Source organism: Pleurodeles waltl, chromosome 5 (assembly GCF_031143425.1).
Source record: "Pleurodeles waltl isolate 20211129_DDA chromosome 5, aPleWal1.hap1.20221129, whole genome shotgun sequence".
NCBI classification, from domain to species: domain Eukaryota; kingdom Metazoa; phylum Chordata; class Amphibia; order Caudata; family Salamandridae; genus Pleurodeles; species Pleurodeles waltl.
Window position 1 is genome coordinate 1096529897 of NC_090444.1, and position 16740 is coordinate 1096546636.

Here is a 16740-nt window from a genome sequence, read left to right on the forward strand (position 1 = left end):
CCAGCATGGCTGGGGTTGGTGATGAATATTATGATGATGATCCTGCTGGGTCTTTCGAACAGGACCTTGTCTATGCATTGGATGCTGGGGTTCGCCACACGGTCAATCAAGCCTTGGTCCAGGCTATTCACCCTATCAAACATCTCCTGCTTGGCTTCGCTGAGCAACAAGGTTGGATACCTTCCTCAGGTCCCCAAGGTAGTGAGGAGTCCTCCCTGTCTTACAGTACCCAGGCCCCCAAAGGAGATAAAAATCCCCATGCAGTGGATTTTGAGAGTCTTGTCAGATCACTGGGTTGAAAGAGTAGTCATGTTTTTTAGCCAAAGACTACAGCACAAGAGGATTCGGACTCATCTGTATCTGCCCACATCTCAGACTAGAGAGCGATCCTCCCCGTAAGCATAACAAGAAGACACATCACTCAGATGAACCCTTGACCCCACCAAAGGTACTTACATTTGATCCGGTGGACATAATCCACCCCAGGTCCACCCTTTGGGCTTCTCCAGTCGAAGTGGCAGATTATGTGGAATCCCATATTCCCTATGAGTTTGAGAAAGAGGTACGATCTCATCTGAGATCCGAATGCCCCAGGCCGGATTTTCCATCTAAGGTAACTGAGACTCCCGAAATTGCCCCTACACTGGTCACCTACCTCAAGAAATTTTCTAAGGACCCCAAGAAGGGCTTTGATGGTGCTTGGCATGGATGCCAGGACAAACTCCTGGATGTTGCTGGACCCATAACAAAAAAATTTGAGCTGGGTTTTCAAGCTAAAGGGTCTGGGAATCCTATTGATCTCAAAGACCTTGGGGTTGGACTTAGTGGGCCCTCTGTTTCTTAGGGAAATCCAATTGTGCAATTTCCAGCAAATGCCGTTGCTCAATCCTCATAAAGATGAATTCAAAAACTTGTGGGCCTTGCCTCTTCAGAGTCTGGGTCCTTACCTCAGGGTATGCTCTACGGGTTCTCCTTTTCTAAAGGAACTTTCCAAATTTACAGCTCCTTACGCCAATCTGGATATGACCTTATTAAAAAGTACTTTGCCCACTTTTTAGAGGGGCCGGACACTATAGAGGGTGAGCCTTCGGCCACAACTACAACCAAGGTCCTCAGCTAGGCTATTTCCACATGGGTAGAGGAGGCTACCAGGACTCTGGTTCCATCTTGTCTACTTTCTACCCATCTCGCCCTCAAGTGCTCCGATCCAGATTCTGGAAGGGGAGATCCAGAGGAAGCCAAGTCTCCTATCAGAACTCAGGATCTTCAGGTACGCCTAATTTCCAGGCCAGAGGTTATTTTAGAGGGCAGGCCGGGGTTTTTCCTCCACAATTGCGGCCAGATAACTCAAGACTCCTGGGCTTTAGAGACTGTACATGGTTACAAACTGGAATTTTACAGTTCTCCCTCTCAACTCACTCCTCCTCCAGCGATGTATTTTTCCCTTAAAGATCAAGAATTCATTTCCACAGCGGTTTCTGCTCTCTTACTCAAGGGTACCATTGTCAAGTCCTCTCCTTATCCTATGGGATTTCTCAGTCCAATCTTTGTGGTAGACAAAATGGACGGCGGCTCTTGCTTAGTTCTATGGATGGATCATTTACCACCACTCCAAGATGGAGGGCATTCACTTACTCAGAGACATTCTTCAAGAAAGGGACTGGATTGTATGCTTACACTTGAAGGATGCCTATTTGACCATCCATATAGCTCCTCCTCATCGTCGTTTCCTTCAGTTTCTTTGGAAAGGACGGTGTCATGACTACAAAGGCCTTTCGTTTGGCCTATCATCAGCACCCTGGTGCTTCACAATGGTGATGCACCCAGTCTGATAATCTACCTGGACGACATCTGTCTTATAGTCCAATCTCCCCGCCTAGTCCTCACCCACTTAGAATGGATGATCTCTCTCCTCCAGGACCTGAGATTTGTTGTGAATTCCCAGAAATCGCCTTGACCCCTCCTCAATGAACAGAATTTTTGGGCTTTCAAGTGGACTCTTTAATAAGTCAATTGGTTTTTCCCCCTCCAAAAGTCTGCTCCATCAAGAGGGAATTGAGATTTCTATGGTGCAGGCTGACTGTATCACTGAGGGCGATTGCTAGTGTGATGGGCCTGTTATCTTCCCGATCCAAGTCATTTTCCCGTGGCGCCTTCGCTACAGAGCTCTACCGTGTCTGAAGATCTCCCACCTACAGAAGAGTCTCAGCTATTTGGATCAGATTCCCCTTTCCGGGGAGGCTCGGATGGAGCTGCACTGGTGGCTGAAACATATGGAAGCCTGGAATGGCACAGCTATCTTCAGATCCTCTACGGATATTGTGATAGAATCTGATGCCTGCCTCTGGTGATGAGGAGTTTGCTGTGGCCCGATTTCCATAGGGGGCTGTTGATTCAAAGAAGAGTTGGACCCCCATATCAATTGCTTGGAGCTGCTTGCTGGCTCTTTTGTGATCCGGAGTCTCTCTCCGATCAAGAGAGGTTGCTGCATCCTTTTGCAGATGGACAACGTCTCTGCAGTAAGGTATGTCAGCAGGTTGGGCGAGACTGAATCCTGTATGCTGGCGGAGATAGCCAAAGATTTTTGGCCCTTTTTCCTTTGTCATCAAATCTCAGTGGTGGCGGAGTATCTTCCGGGTCGAAGCAACTCGGTGACAGATTGGCAATCGGGCCATCTTCAGGACTACAGCAATTGGAAATTGCATCCAATGTTTTTTCTAGCTCTTCAGGCTCAGAGGGGCCCCTTCTCTTGCCTCAGTCACCAACTAGAAAGGCTTTTCATTTGGCATCCGGATCCGGAAGCCTTGGCGAACTATGCCTTTCTTCACAACTGGTCCCTGTTTCGGAGTTATGCCTTACCTCCCTTTATGATGATCCCCAGCGTTGTAGCTGGGGCCCATCATCAACAGGTGGATCTGATTCTGGTGACCCCCTATGTGGAAGGCCCAAACTTGGTTCTCGGTACTGCTGGAGATGAGCAGTGCCCCTCCCCCCCGATACTGCTTCCACACAGGTGAAACCTCCTTCTGTATCCTTTGGGTCTTCCTCATCTGCTGATTTTGTCAGAACGCCTCTCTCTAGTGGCGTGGAACATTTCAGTGAAAGCTGGAGCCTCCCAGGCCTTTCGCAGAAATCTAATTACTTTATCTCCAAGGCCTGGTCTTCTGGCACCCATAAATGCTAATCTTACGCTTGGAAGCGCTGGTGTTCTTGGTGCCGTGAACAGAACGCAGATCCCTCTTTAGTGGATTGTATTCTGGTCCTGAACTTTTTTGTCTTCTTTGGCATCTTCGGGCTTGGCCTATAGGTCTGAAAATAATTATAGATCTGCCATCTATGTGGGACATTTGTCAGTGGGGGCTAAACCGGTGGGTGAGCTTCCTATTGTCTGTAAGCTTTTGAAAGGCATCCGATTGACCAATCCTCCATGTCCTTGATGCTCCACTTTATGGGATGTTAATGTGGTTTTATGATTTCTGGAATCCTGGCCCTTTTAACAAATATCTGCCTAGAAAGCAGCTTTCTGCTAAACTCACCATACATTGTGTCTGATTTTGTGCAAACGAGTATTAGACGTAAAAGCTCTGGATTTGGCGGGTAGAGTTTTTTCTCCTGAAGGAGTGTCTTTCTCCATCTCTTGCAGCTATAAATGACACTCCAAGTCTGTTTCTTACCCTAGCGTTGATGATAATCCTAAGCTTTGTGTGGTACAATGCTTGGCGGCTTATGAGGTGAGTACAGCAGAGTTTCGTTCTGATGTGGGAGGTCAGTTGTTAATTTTGCTTGTGAAAGCTTATTACCCAGTTACCTCAGTGACTTTAGCTAAATGGGTACGATGGCTCTTGAGCGAGGCAGACATTGACATTTCTAAATTTGGTGCTCATTCTATAAGGGGAACCATGGCGTCTAAGTCATTTGCTTCAGGTTCTTGATCATCTGAGTCTACTTTTAAATCTTTTTACTGCAGACCCATAACTGATATTGCTTCGGTTGTGGTGGGTCAGCATTAAACAAGCATAATCGGAGCATCCGGTCCTGACACAGAATAAAAAGTTTTCTAGCATTCCCATCACTAATTTTTCAATTCTATTAAGGACACAGAGGTGAGGATTATTCCGCCCAAATGACTGACTGATGTGTTTCTGTTGATTCTAATGTGATATTCATCTGGTTGATATTTTCTATGGTGTTTTTCCCTCCCATTCTACACATTTGATTATACTCAGTCTTTTTTGGATCAGTGTTATGGCTTGGCCTTTGTTTTCTTTCCTTAAGGATACAGCGATAAGTGATCCTGTTCCATCATCTGGGCTGAGACATCCATGAGTTTAGCTCCAGTGTTTGAGCTCTTCTAGGTTCTTCTTTTCGTGAAGCGATGCTGTCCCTATCGGAGGCCATATTCTGGAGTCGTTATTGGGACTTGCAAGTTCATTCGTTCTCGGCTATTGCCACTCTCATTGTGACTGTTACTGTTCAGGTTTTGTGCAAAGAAAGAGGAGTTAATACTATGCTCAGCAGGTTATATAGGGTGTATACTCTATTGTTGGTCACATTATATGTTGATTCATGGGATGTATAGTGTTTTTGTTTATCTTGATTCTTATTGGCTGCTGGAATAATTAAAGTGAAGAAAGAGAAGCATAATCCTTGCCTCCGTGTCCTTAACAGAACTGAAAAATTCTTGACACGAATGCTAGAAAATGTTTTTATTCCTCTTGTTCTTTTCTTCTAGGCAATGACCAGAAACAGGTAAGAGGACAGCCGGAAGGGGTGATTTTGCCATAATCTTCATATTCTCCAGATTATCCTGGACAGTTCCAGTTTTTCGATCAACACTTTTCTTCTACTATTAAGTGTTTAACTGTTTGTCCTAGTTACAGATTCTGGTTAGTTTACTGTTTACCAAGTTCAGCCAGTAAGGCAAAGAAAGAGGATTCCAAATTGTACAGATGTTTTATGGTCCTGGGGACAATCAGATTGGTGTAGAGAGTGTGACATCATGAAAGGAATGATAGAAAATGTAGTCATCTAAAAGTTTTATTTTGATTGGCTGTTGTAAAAAAATGTGTTAATAAACAGAAACGAAGGAAAATCTAAATCCCAGCCTTCGAGTCCTTAATAAAATTTAAAATTCTTGATGCGATAGCTACAAAGTTTTTTAGTCTCCTGATTGATCTGTCTTGACATGGAGGTTAGCCTATGTTAGCGCATCTGACCTTATTTGGGTTCTTATCTTTAATTCATAAGAGGACACATTAGAGGTTTGATGGACCTTTTGACTGCCCCTTAAGTAACTCCCACCATAAGACTCAAATTCAATACAAATCAATAACAAATATCAATCTACCGTATCAATAATCTTTGGAGTCAGTCTGATTAGAATAGCATGTTCAGGCTTCATGCAAAACAATTTAATCAACACAAATTTGGAAAACATCTAGCTGTGGCTCTATCAAAATTAGCGGTTGGTACCTAGGAACAAAAGACAAATTACATCAAACACAATAACATTTGATTAATACCTTTCCTCTGTATGGATCAGTGAGCTGCGACTGTCTTCGTCAATTGGACATCAGTACGATCAGCATCGGAGCATGAAAGGAAATTGTTCAGAACAGGGGACTCTAAGCTATCCGAACCATTTGTAAAGCCTAGTTTAAGGATTAGCATTCAGCATCAGAAGTCTAAGCAGTAAAGGTAAAGATAGAATTCTCTAAGTAAAAAGAATCAAAGCGAGTACACCTCATCGATGGAGATGGAAAATGGAAAGGAACCTCTCTGTGCATTAAGACTAAGTTAAAATCATCTAAAACTCTTCCCACGTTGCCATTGGTCAAAGAATCATACGTTTACATTTAGTCCAATAAAAGTAGAACTTCAAATCTAAGCTATAACTAAACTGTCTTTCACATGTCTGATTGGCTCCTCTTCTCCTGTTCCCATCGTTGGACTAGTCAGGTAACAATTTTGTATCTCTATGTCCTTTAGTCAGTGCATCCATTGTTAGCTCCTGGGAACATCCTTTCTCACGCACTAAACTAGGCATTGTAACAACAGCTAATACAGCATATTCTAGCAAGCAGTTCTCATGAGAACAGAAAACATTTACTAGTGTCTGGTCAACGCAGTGGAAAAGAACAATTTCTCCAAGCAAACTTTTTTTTCACATTACTATCTTAACCGTACAGTTTAACATGAGGCTGTGCAACTAGGCCTTGCTAACTTAAGGCCTAAAATTAATAAAGCAAATACACAAAAAGTAATCATTAATATAACATATTACATTAATCTGAACATTAGCACATCATTTCAATATGCTATTAATAAGTACACTTTGTTATTACTGACAACCGCTCAAGTAGGCACAGTTTATTTTCTATGTTAAGTCATATTCTAGTTAGATTCAGAATTCAGAGTACATGTTTATTTATTAGTAAAAATTTAGCGTTCACACCTATACCTGCACACTTATCAAAGAGGATTATTTACTCCTACATATGTTAATGTCGTTTATCACGAAAGCACGGTAATCAGAGTTTTAAGATGTTCTGTAAGATCAAAGTTCATCGACTGCAAACTACCGCCGTGCTCGCAGGAGGTGGCAGGGTGCGCTGCAGCTTTCCCCCTAACGCCCTCCCACCTCGCTCTTGCGACTGTTGCTTTATTTACACTGACGTGGTCCAAATAGTGAAAACTGAAAGAGGACTACCAGGAACCCCATTTTAAACGGGAACAGACTCCATAACTCAGTTAAAGAATGTCGGTACTATAGAATGGCAAGGTTTCCAGGGCTTCTTCGAGGAAAGAAGCATTGGACATACATAAACACCGTTTGCCGCGTTTCTGCGTTACTCTTTCAATTTTGTCTTCGGAAGCACATATTACAGATTTTTACTGCGGATATTATATTAATGCTATTCGTAGCACTTTAGTTTTTCAGCTTTCAGTGTTACGCTGCTAGCATCTACCCAAGCATATGTGCGCTCTTTTTCGGTTGGTCTGTTGTTACCACTTCACAGGTACACTAATTTAGGACCTGCGAGCCCAAGGGAAAGTGCTGAGGCAGTTCCAAAAGTCTGTTTTTCGTGTACAAGGGTTTTATTCTTGTTGTCCTCTTTTCATGATTACTTCCCAGGATGGCAGGCTCGTGGTCGGTGATTGGCTGTTTCTGGCGACGGAAGACTAGTGTACCGGAAAGGGCTGAACAACCGAGCAACTCCCCCTGCCTGCGGAGAGAATGGAGGAACCCGACCCGGCCAATCGAGGTATCACGGGAGCGGGAGGGTGAGTCGTTGTGTTTCAGAGGCCCAGAGAGATGGGCGCGCTGGTCCAGAGACCAGGACGAGGCCGTTGTCAAACAAGCATTTTGCTTTTCTGCGCAAGGAAGTGAAATAAATTCACTGGGTGTCTTTTCCCATTAGTGCGGCAGACTTCGTAGCTAGACACAAAGCGTTATGTGTCGTGCCCACTTCGACGATATCTCGCCTTGATAAAACCTGGAATTTAGACGCCTATCCCACACTCCCTCCTGTTTACGGCTATGACGGCGTCGTCTGGTTTACTGTCATCATAGTGGGGTGTGTTTATATCAGAGGTAATTAAGTTATGGTAGGTGAGCTGTGAGTTGCCCACAACTTTGTGTTTTTATATATTCCGGGAGCTGGTGTTTTTCTTTTTATTAATGTAAGGTCACAAGTGCCAGAATGTGACAGGAAAGGCTGGAGTACTGCCCCTGCTTTTAATGTTGCAGCAGAGGTTGCCGCAACCTTTTGCACAAAGGGACTGGCCGAACTACGGCAATTAATCAACTATGGTTCAGTTAAATGCAGTTATGGGCCATTTACTCGTAGATAATTGTTTTTATGTATTTCGGTCTTTGTAGCTTGGACATAATTTACAAGGATGCACTTTGCTAGACAAACACATCGCAAAGCATTAACCGTCCACAACCCACCTCCTCTACTATTACTCGTTGATTTTTGTGCTTATCTTTGACTATTTGCAGTGCACTGCTGCCTTTTGGCTAGGTTCTCGCTAAAGAAATACCATAAGCATACATACAAAACTTATTAGTATATTAGAACGTTAAATTCCTTGTGTACGAAAGGACTGCCATGAATGTAATTGCAAAGGAAAGGTGTAAAATATGTCACAATAAGTTACAGTGGTCTATGTATTTTAATAGGCACAATAAATTGTTTTGTTGATATGTAAACGTTTAGGTGAGATAAAAGTATATTGCAGTTATATAGTCCATGGCTACTCATAAACATATTCTAAGGGACCACAAAGTACAGTCTTGGAAGTGCTTGAGGGTTGCATCTATGCTGTGTCATCCCGAGGGAGAAAGGAAAAGATGGGAGATTATCTGGACAGTGAAAAAGAAACACACCTTTTCAAAATCGTAAAATTGGAGATTTAGTTAATTAAACGGAGGAATGCATTTTCCCTATTGGCTCATGTACAAATAGAGGCAATTTTGGGTGGTAGACACCTAATATAAAGCCAGTTTTGACTTAAAAATGTTGGAGTCTCCTGTCTGAACCGGGTCTTTTGGCATGTATAATTTTGCAGCAGCATATCTTATGCTATGTGTAGCTTATGTGTCTTAAAAAGTTTGTAGCCTGTTTTATACGGAGTAATTTTTTAATTAATGATTTGCATATTCATAGTGCATACTGTCACATGATGGGACCCAGAAATACTATAACTACATATTGCATTTGCCCAGGATTCAAGTTATTGACATACAGTTACACACATAGCCATCTGAAATCTATAGTGCAGCCCTAAGTTTCCCAGGTTCATGGGTGATGTGCCTCCCCAGTCCAGATTTTTTTCTTTAAATTCTGGGATTTGTAGCCATATGTATTTCATTAAAAAATAGGTGTACAAATCCAAGAATTAAGTGCATGAAAGCATATTCAGGCTGCAAAGAGGGAGATTTTGAAAAAAAAATCGCAGCCATTTATTTTCCCTATTGGTGTATATTGAAACGGAGGCAATTTTAGGTGGTAGATAACTTAATATAAAGCCATTTTTGGCCTAAAAAAATCGGAGTATCCCTCCTGATTCGGGTCTAATAGCATGTATGATTTTGCAGCACCCAATCTTATGCTATGTGCGTTTTATACATTTTTAAAATGTTGTAGCCTATTTTATACTGCGTAATTTTTTAACTAATGATTTGCATGTTCATAGTGCATACTGTCCCATGATGGGACAATAGTTCTATAACATATCGCATTTGCCCAGTTTGCAGTTAAACACATAGACATCTGAAGTCTGTAGTGCACCCCTAAGTTTCCAGGTTTATGGGTGATGTGCCGCCCCAATCCACGTTTTTTCTTTGAATTCTGGGATTTGCAGGCATGTGTATTTCATTAGAAAATAGGTCTACTGGTCCAAGAATTAGGTGCATGAAAACATGTTCAGGCTGCAAAGAGGGAAATTTTGAAAAAAAACAAATTTGGGGAATTTATTTTCCCCATTGGCTTACATGAAGCAAAAGCAATTTTAGGTGGAGAAAGTTAAAACAAAGCTATCGTGTGCTTAAAAAAAAATCGGAGTGTCCTGCCTAAATTGGGTCTTTTGCCATTTATGGAATAAAAAAAAAAACCCTGACTAAAGCAGCAAATTATGCTTGGACCTTGGCAACTATGGCAGTGATCAAACTGACCTTTCCTGCCAAAATAATGCATTTCTATATATTAGTTTAACTTGCAATAATATTTAATTTAAAGTATGACCATTACATTTATGTGCAGTTTTCTGTAGGTTAAAGACCTTTAGATAGTATTTTCAGAATAGTTTATTATTTTTAGGCACCTGCTGACCCACAGCCACTAACCCTCCCAGTTATCCTTATCACAGTTCCACAGACGAATCCCTTTAGCGTTCACATATGTGCAAGGCTTCCTACCTGGCTGTACAATCTGAATTAGCTGTAGAAATAAAGCCAAAAGAGCGCAAACAAACGTTACTATGTGATATCGTTTCCTTTATTTCTGATTCTGGGATTTGTTTCTACATTCATTTCAGCTTGTTCTTTTAGAAGGGCAGCCCCCAATCATAAAGTAAGCTGAACGGACCATAGAAAACAGCCCAGAGCCAGTAAATGAAGTTGCGTGGTTAGCAAAGATGACAGGTTAAAAAAAACAAGCATTTGTAATTCAACGGGTCTCGCATTTGCTCATGCTAGAGCTGATAGCGTTGTAAACTCCTAACCCGAATACGTAACCCGAAAAAGTGCAATTAACTGTGTAAAGCGCTCGACTTCTGCCAAGCGAAATCGCGCTAGGAAAATAGAGAAAAAGTAGTCCACGAGCCGGATAGAAAACAGCGAGCCTCGCATGTTTTCTGTACTTGGTCGATGCGCTCGAGGAGGGCTAGCCACCGGAAAAGGCATGACATATGCATGCCTTCCACTAATGAAATCAAGCAGATTTTAATAGGCAAGCCCACGAACCAATGAAAAACACTGACGTGACGTCGACAGGACTCAGAGCCCTTTTCTAATACTTTAAAGCATCTCGCTGCGATACAGGCTCGACCCTAAAAAAGAGGAGCTGATGCTTGAATGGGGGGGGGGGGGCACTGGGTTAAAAGGAAGATGTGGGATATGTGTGAACTCTCTTTTTAATGTATTTTTATGAAAGGTTAATAAGTAAACAATTGCCTAAAATGGTGCAGTGGTTAAGTAAACTGAGCGCATACAGTGGTAATTTCATTGTACAGGCGTGCTGTCTAGTACAGTGTTCTCTAGTACGGTTCGATCTGGCTCCGACGCCGTATCTGCCAGGACCTCAGTGGTACTGAGCCCTCGTATGTGTAGCGCTAGAGCCTGTTCTCCAGGGACCTCTAGTAACAGGGTACGGTAGTGCAGCCCTGTAATACCACAGCTGGAGTCTGGCTCCACAGGGACCTCTAGTAACAGGGTGCGGTAGTGCAGCCCTATAATACCACAGCTGGAGTCCGGCTCCACAGGGACCTCTAGTAACAGGGTGCGGTAGTGCAGCCCTGTAATACCACAGATTTAGTCCGGCTCCACAGGGACCTCTAGTAACAGCGTGTAGTAGTGTAAATGTAAATTAGCACTTGTATAGCGCACTACTCACCCGTTAGGGTCTCAAGGCGCTGTACTCATACCGCTATGGAACCCCTCCTGGCTTTTCCCTGTGAGGCACCCACTCCTGAGCACCTCCAGGGTGAAGCCAGGCATCCAAGCGCTGTTGGGGCCGTTGTGGAGATTAAGCAAGCTATTGCCCAGAGTTGCAGAGTGTGACCCATGAATTAGATTAGGCACCGAGGCGAGAATTATCTGGTCAAGGGGAATTGAGCCCAAGACCTGCTGAAGCGGGACTTGAACCCTGGTCTTGAGCCAGATCTCTGCTTCAGGGTCTGCCGCTCTAACCATTGAGCCACACTTCTCCACTTCCTAGTGCAGCCCTGTTCTCCTTGCCTTGGAGCCGCGATCTTCAGGGACCTCTAGTAAGGTCCCGCGGTGCTGCTCTCTTCTTTATCCATTGCTTGTGCTAGACTGTTGGTGGCACCTTTGCGACTACTTACTGCAGCCGAATGTAATGTTAAAGACATCCTTAGGAAATGTTTTAACAGTCTACCTCGTAAACGAAGAATACTACTTAAATAAACAAGCATTTGCAATGCAACGGGTCTCGCGTTTGCTCATGTTAGAGCTGATCGCGTTGTAAACTCCTAACCCGACTTTTCACCTATCGGGCAAAAGTGCATTTATGTACATAACCGGAAAAAGTGAAATTAACTATGTAAAGCGCTCGACTTCTGCCAAGCGAGATCGCGCTTCTAAATTAGAGAAAAAGAAGTCCACGAGCTCGATGGAAAACAGCGAGCCTCGCATGTTTTCTGTACTTGGTCGCTGCGCTTGAGGAGGGCTAGCCACCGGAAAAGGAATGAGTTATGCCTGCCACTAATGAAAGCAAGCAGATTTTATTAGGCAAGTCCACGGACCAATAAAAAACACTGATGTGAAGTTGACAGGGCTCCGAGCCCTTTTCTAAATACAAAAGACTCTTGCTGCGATACGCATGCGCGAGCGCATGCAACGCAGGCTCGACCCTAAAAAACGGCACTCGGACAGCTTTATTACTCTGTTGATCTCCCAGAGGGATTTCTGCGGGCCGCAAGGAGAGGTCTGCCGGGGCGCACTTCGAGTACCACTGATATAGTCCATGTTTCACATGGGTGGGAAAAATCATGGTGGTCCATGTAACACGGATGCTTGTGTCGTGTGGTTGTAAACGTGTGGAGTAGTAGTGACATGAGAGAGAGAAGCAATATAAGGTCAGGGGTAAAAGGTTGACACGAGCCGCAAGGGGAGGAAAGCAGGGCAATAGTTTTAAACCTTCCAAGTGCTTATAATGCAAATGCGACACAAAGCCAGTGAATGAGCTAGGTGTGTGAAGCCTTGCTGCAAGGGAACGTTTCAAGTTGTTCAATGCTAGTTCTACAGAGTGTGCAAGAGCTGTCTGATTTTTTTTTTTTAAAGTTTATTCTTCCAGTAGGAGAGGTACGTTTGGTTTCAAGGCTTTGTGGGTAATGCATAAGACCCGAAAGTGCAATAGGGTGTCTGAAGAAGCCATTTGAGCTCTTAGTATAGGTATGATATGGTCAGTTTCACAAAGCCCATGACTCTTTTGGCAGGTGTAAGGAGAGTGGCTTCAAAAGAGGTTGGTGGATCTGTATCGAGGCTGTTCCTGAACGGCTTGCTTCAGATTCCTATAAGGGAGTCCATTAATAAACTTTTCTTCCGACTTGGTTTTTTAATTGCATTTGTATGCAGCATCATTACATATGTTTAAACGAGTAAAATAGCACTTTATAAAAGTCAGTAAGAATCTTTAAATATTAGTGCATCTTTTTATCCAGCTTTAGGAAGCATTAACATATTTTATGAAGATTTTAGTCAGCATTTAACATCATATGTCAGTGATCAAGATTTGCTTATGATGGTGCTCGATTAATGATGAAGCAGAGGTGACCCAATATTTAATTTGTCAGAGTTGTGACAGGTTGACGTAGCTTGACTTAAGTAATAACATTGTCAGTTCAGAGACAATATATATTTTCTCTTCATTCCTTCTATATAGGACAGATAAGGGGAAAACAATCATTCACGTTTCATTTGGTTGTGAGCAATAGCGGTCAATTTTTCCATAGCATGAGTCATCCCCAGCTTAGTCGACTGGAGGCACATTGGTGGTGGGTGGCTGGGTAATTGCCAGAAGTGGGTAGTAAATAGTTTAGCCGCAAATATCATGTGTGTTGTTAGTTTCCCTCAAGGCATTAAGGTGTAGGGTATTGCTCCTGCTCCCAATTGCCCAACCCCATAGGTAATGGCTTAACTTTTAGTAGCAAGTGCAGTATCCTTGTATTGTCTTTGCTATTTGTTCCCTATATTATTGGATCCTAGGGCATGTGCACTACGTATAATATAGTGTACATCTTTCACAGCAATCCTTCCATTGGGTATGCATTTGTTTTTCTTAAAAACATTTTTGTAAGTTATGTGTAACGAGTAGACACACAAAATAGTCATTATTACTTCCACAGTAGTTATCTTGACCAAAGGGTATTCATGGCATCCTGAAAGTCGCCTAGTAACCCTGTCACCCCCATCCCTTAGTGATCACTGAATGACCTGCACATAACCTGGTTAGATCAGTGAGTTGGGCCTAAAGGCTTGGGATTGGCACTAATTGCCCCAGGATTTTTTGGTACATGTATAGACATCTCGTTCTGGAACAGGGAGTTTCAGAGTCATACATTGATCGATTCCAGTTTTCTTGACCTCCAAAGGAGGGGGGGTCCAACAGATATGTATGTACTGAATCAAAAATGGCAAAGATTATTGAAAACTCTGTCCTGTGGCCCCCCTGTTCAGCCTTTTTTTGGAGTACAACAGTTTTGTGCCTGGGGCATAGCCCGGGCTCAAACCAACTAGCAGCATGGAATCCATCTTTGTCTCTGCCTTAGATGATTTGAGGCTGGTGGCCTATGTCAACAGTGTCAGATTCATGATTTTATTAGATCTGTCAGGGTTGTCAGATCTTTTCAGGGTTGTTGATTATGGCTTTCTGATTACCAGATTCGAAGCTATAGGGATAGCTGGGACAACCTTATCTTGGTTCAGTTCTTTAGGTCGAGCATAAGCATTCGGCTTCGTGTATACTTTTAGTATACTTATGGCATAAAGCGATTTCATTTGGTGGTTGCAGTGTCCTTTAAAAATTAGTGCTCGCTAGCTGTCGGTTTTGCCTTTCTCTTCCTCCTTTTTCTGAGCAGTGACCAGCGACTGTATTGTTCCACTTTGGTTCCTTTACCTGTTGCTTTGACAGACTTCTTTTGTTATTCCTTTGGTGGTCCCCTTTCACTGTGGGTGTGTTAGGCTGGTAGCTGCCTGCGTTTTATTGCAGCATTCCGTTTCTCTTATCTCCTCCCATGTCGCTGACATTTGTTTTGGCATTAATCCAGTGCTGTCCTTGTTTACCTCTGGCGCCTAAAATAAGCTTACTGCTTAGGAAAGCCACAAAATACTCTTTCTGGTATAATATAGTTAAACCTAGAACCAAGGATGTGAAACTTGCCTAGACTCGCATTTGGAGTCTCTTCTCCAAGGTCTCTCCCTGCCAGCACTCAGGACATCGCTCACAGGGCATTGATTATCTCCTTTATTGGGGCTACAAATCTTCTCAGACTGCCCTGCACGAGAAAATACTTTTCCAGCCTTATTTTTCAAGTTCTGTTCAGACGTTTACACAATGCGAGGTAGTGCAGTCATCTAGTCTCTCCTCAAAGGCTTGTGATTTCTGGTGTCAATAGCCGCCAGTGACCACCAAAACATGACCGGAAAAGATATTATGAGACAGGGTTGACCAATTTATGTGGCAAGAAAAGTCCAGTTATGCATTTACAATGCCAATAGTTCTAACTCAAGAAAATGTAGGACCTATTGCATTACAAATGCTTGTTTTATTCTTCCTGACAATTTGGTAACCTGTCCCATGGACAAGTAGATATTTTATAAAATTCCCCACCCCTGTGGGTTTCGAATGTCCATGCTGCTTTTTTTGCTCTGTCTTCACCATATTTGGTGCAGATCTCTGGGAACGCCCCTATCACCATACCTTTTTATTGTATATTTGGAACTCCTGGCTTTCATTATGCGCTACGTTGGCCTCCATTTTTTTACACACATGTTGATAAGACAGCTAATTATTCTAGCTGGAGGCATCCCTGGTTGATCCCAGTGTTTGTTGAAAATTTTACTGTCAGGAAAAAAAAACAAATCTCCATCATTTTAGCAAGAAGGGAACTTTTGATTTTTGGATATATATATATATATATATATATATATATATATATATATATATATATATATATATTAACATTAGGCCATAGGCTTTTTGCACTAGGCTCATCCACACAAGAGATAGCATTTTTATCGAGGCAAGTGGGAGAGCACTAGGTGGTAGGAATTTTGTGGATTCCTGCTGATTCTGGAAGTGTACATCATAAAAATGAGAGGAAAATGTGCAATTTTAGGCAAGGTTTGAGGCACAGGGCATTATGGGTAAGAAAACATTGAGATCCATGTGAGGCAAACCACCCTGGACCCCCCCCCCGGTGTCTAGTTTTCAGAAATGTCTGGATTTCTAATGTTTCCCTGGGTGTCCGTTGATTCCTGACCAAAGAAAACCCATTATCCCCATTTCCTCAGCTCTTTTTTGTGACCCGAATTGTTGGTGTCTCCACATTGTATTTTGGGCCCTTTGTTTCTGCGGGCACTAGGTCTACTTACACAAGTGAGGTACCATTTTTATTAGGATACTTGAGAAAATACTGGGTGTTAGGAACTTTGTGGCTCCCCACAGATTCCAGAAGTTTTCCTCAAAGAAATTTGAGGACAATGTGTGTTTTGGTCAAGGTTATAGGTTTGCAATGGAACGTAGTTAAAAAACAAAAAAAAAAAAAATCTGGTGGGAGTGATAACTCACCCCAATGGGTTCTTCTAGGTGTCTAGTTTTCAGAAATGTACAGGGTTGCTAGGTTTTCCTACGTGCTGACCGAATTAGGGCCCAAAATCCACAGATAACTACATTGCAAAAGAAAGGTCAGTTTTCAGTGGAAATATGTGATGTGTCCATGTTGTGTTTTGGATCCTTTCCTATTGCAAGCACCAGGTTTACCCACACAAAAGGGGTACCATTTTTACTAAGAGATGTGGGGGAGTGATTGGTGGTAGAACATTTGTGGCTCCCTGGAGATTTCAGAACTTGCCTTCACAGAAATATGAGGAAAATGCATTATTTTGCTCAAAATTTGAGGTTTGGAAAGGTTTCTGGGTAATAAAGGAAAAATAAAGTACACTGTTCCAAAAGAAAAACACAGGTCTCTCAGGCACTTCTAAATCTAGAAGCAAAAGCCCTCACACATCTAAACGATGTCATGCTTCATCATTGGGCTTACTCCATGTCAGACCGGCGCTGCAATGTCTGACGGGCCCCTCAAAGGGGCTCTTTGCCGGAGATCTTTTGTGATAATCTGTGCCAAAATATGGAAAAAATAGGAGTGCATTTAAACCTATAGGATACAGATAAAGAAAAAAGAGAAAAGCTGGAGAGAAAAATATAAAATAAAATTGGCACGGCCACCGACTTGCAAAACAGATTTTATTAGGTGAGAAAGGAGCCGGTCAAGATT

General features: G+C 42.7%; 1 protein-coding gene across 2 annotated transcripts in view; it reads left to right on the plus strand.

Annotated features, from left to right (window-relative positions):
- The first annotated feature begins 7176 nt into the window (after nucleotides 1-7176).
- The window catches only part of LATS1 (large tumor suppressor kinase 1), a 232468-nt gene continuing 222904 nt past the window's right edge, over nucleotides 7177-16740 (plus strand). Inside the window, exon 1 of one of the 2 annotated variants that reach the window (XM_069235307.1) lies at nucleotides 7177-7265. The gene's annotated coding sequence lies outside the window, so the exon portion shown is untranslated. Of the gene's footprint in view, nucleotides 7285-16740 lie in introns of both variants that reach the window. The other variant, XM_069235308.1, reaches the window with a different exon arrangement.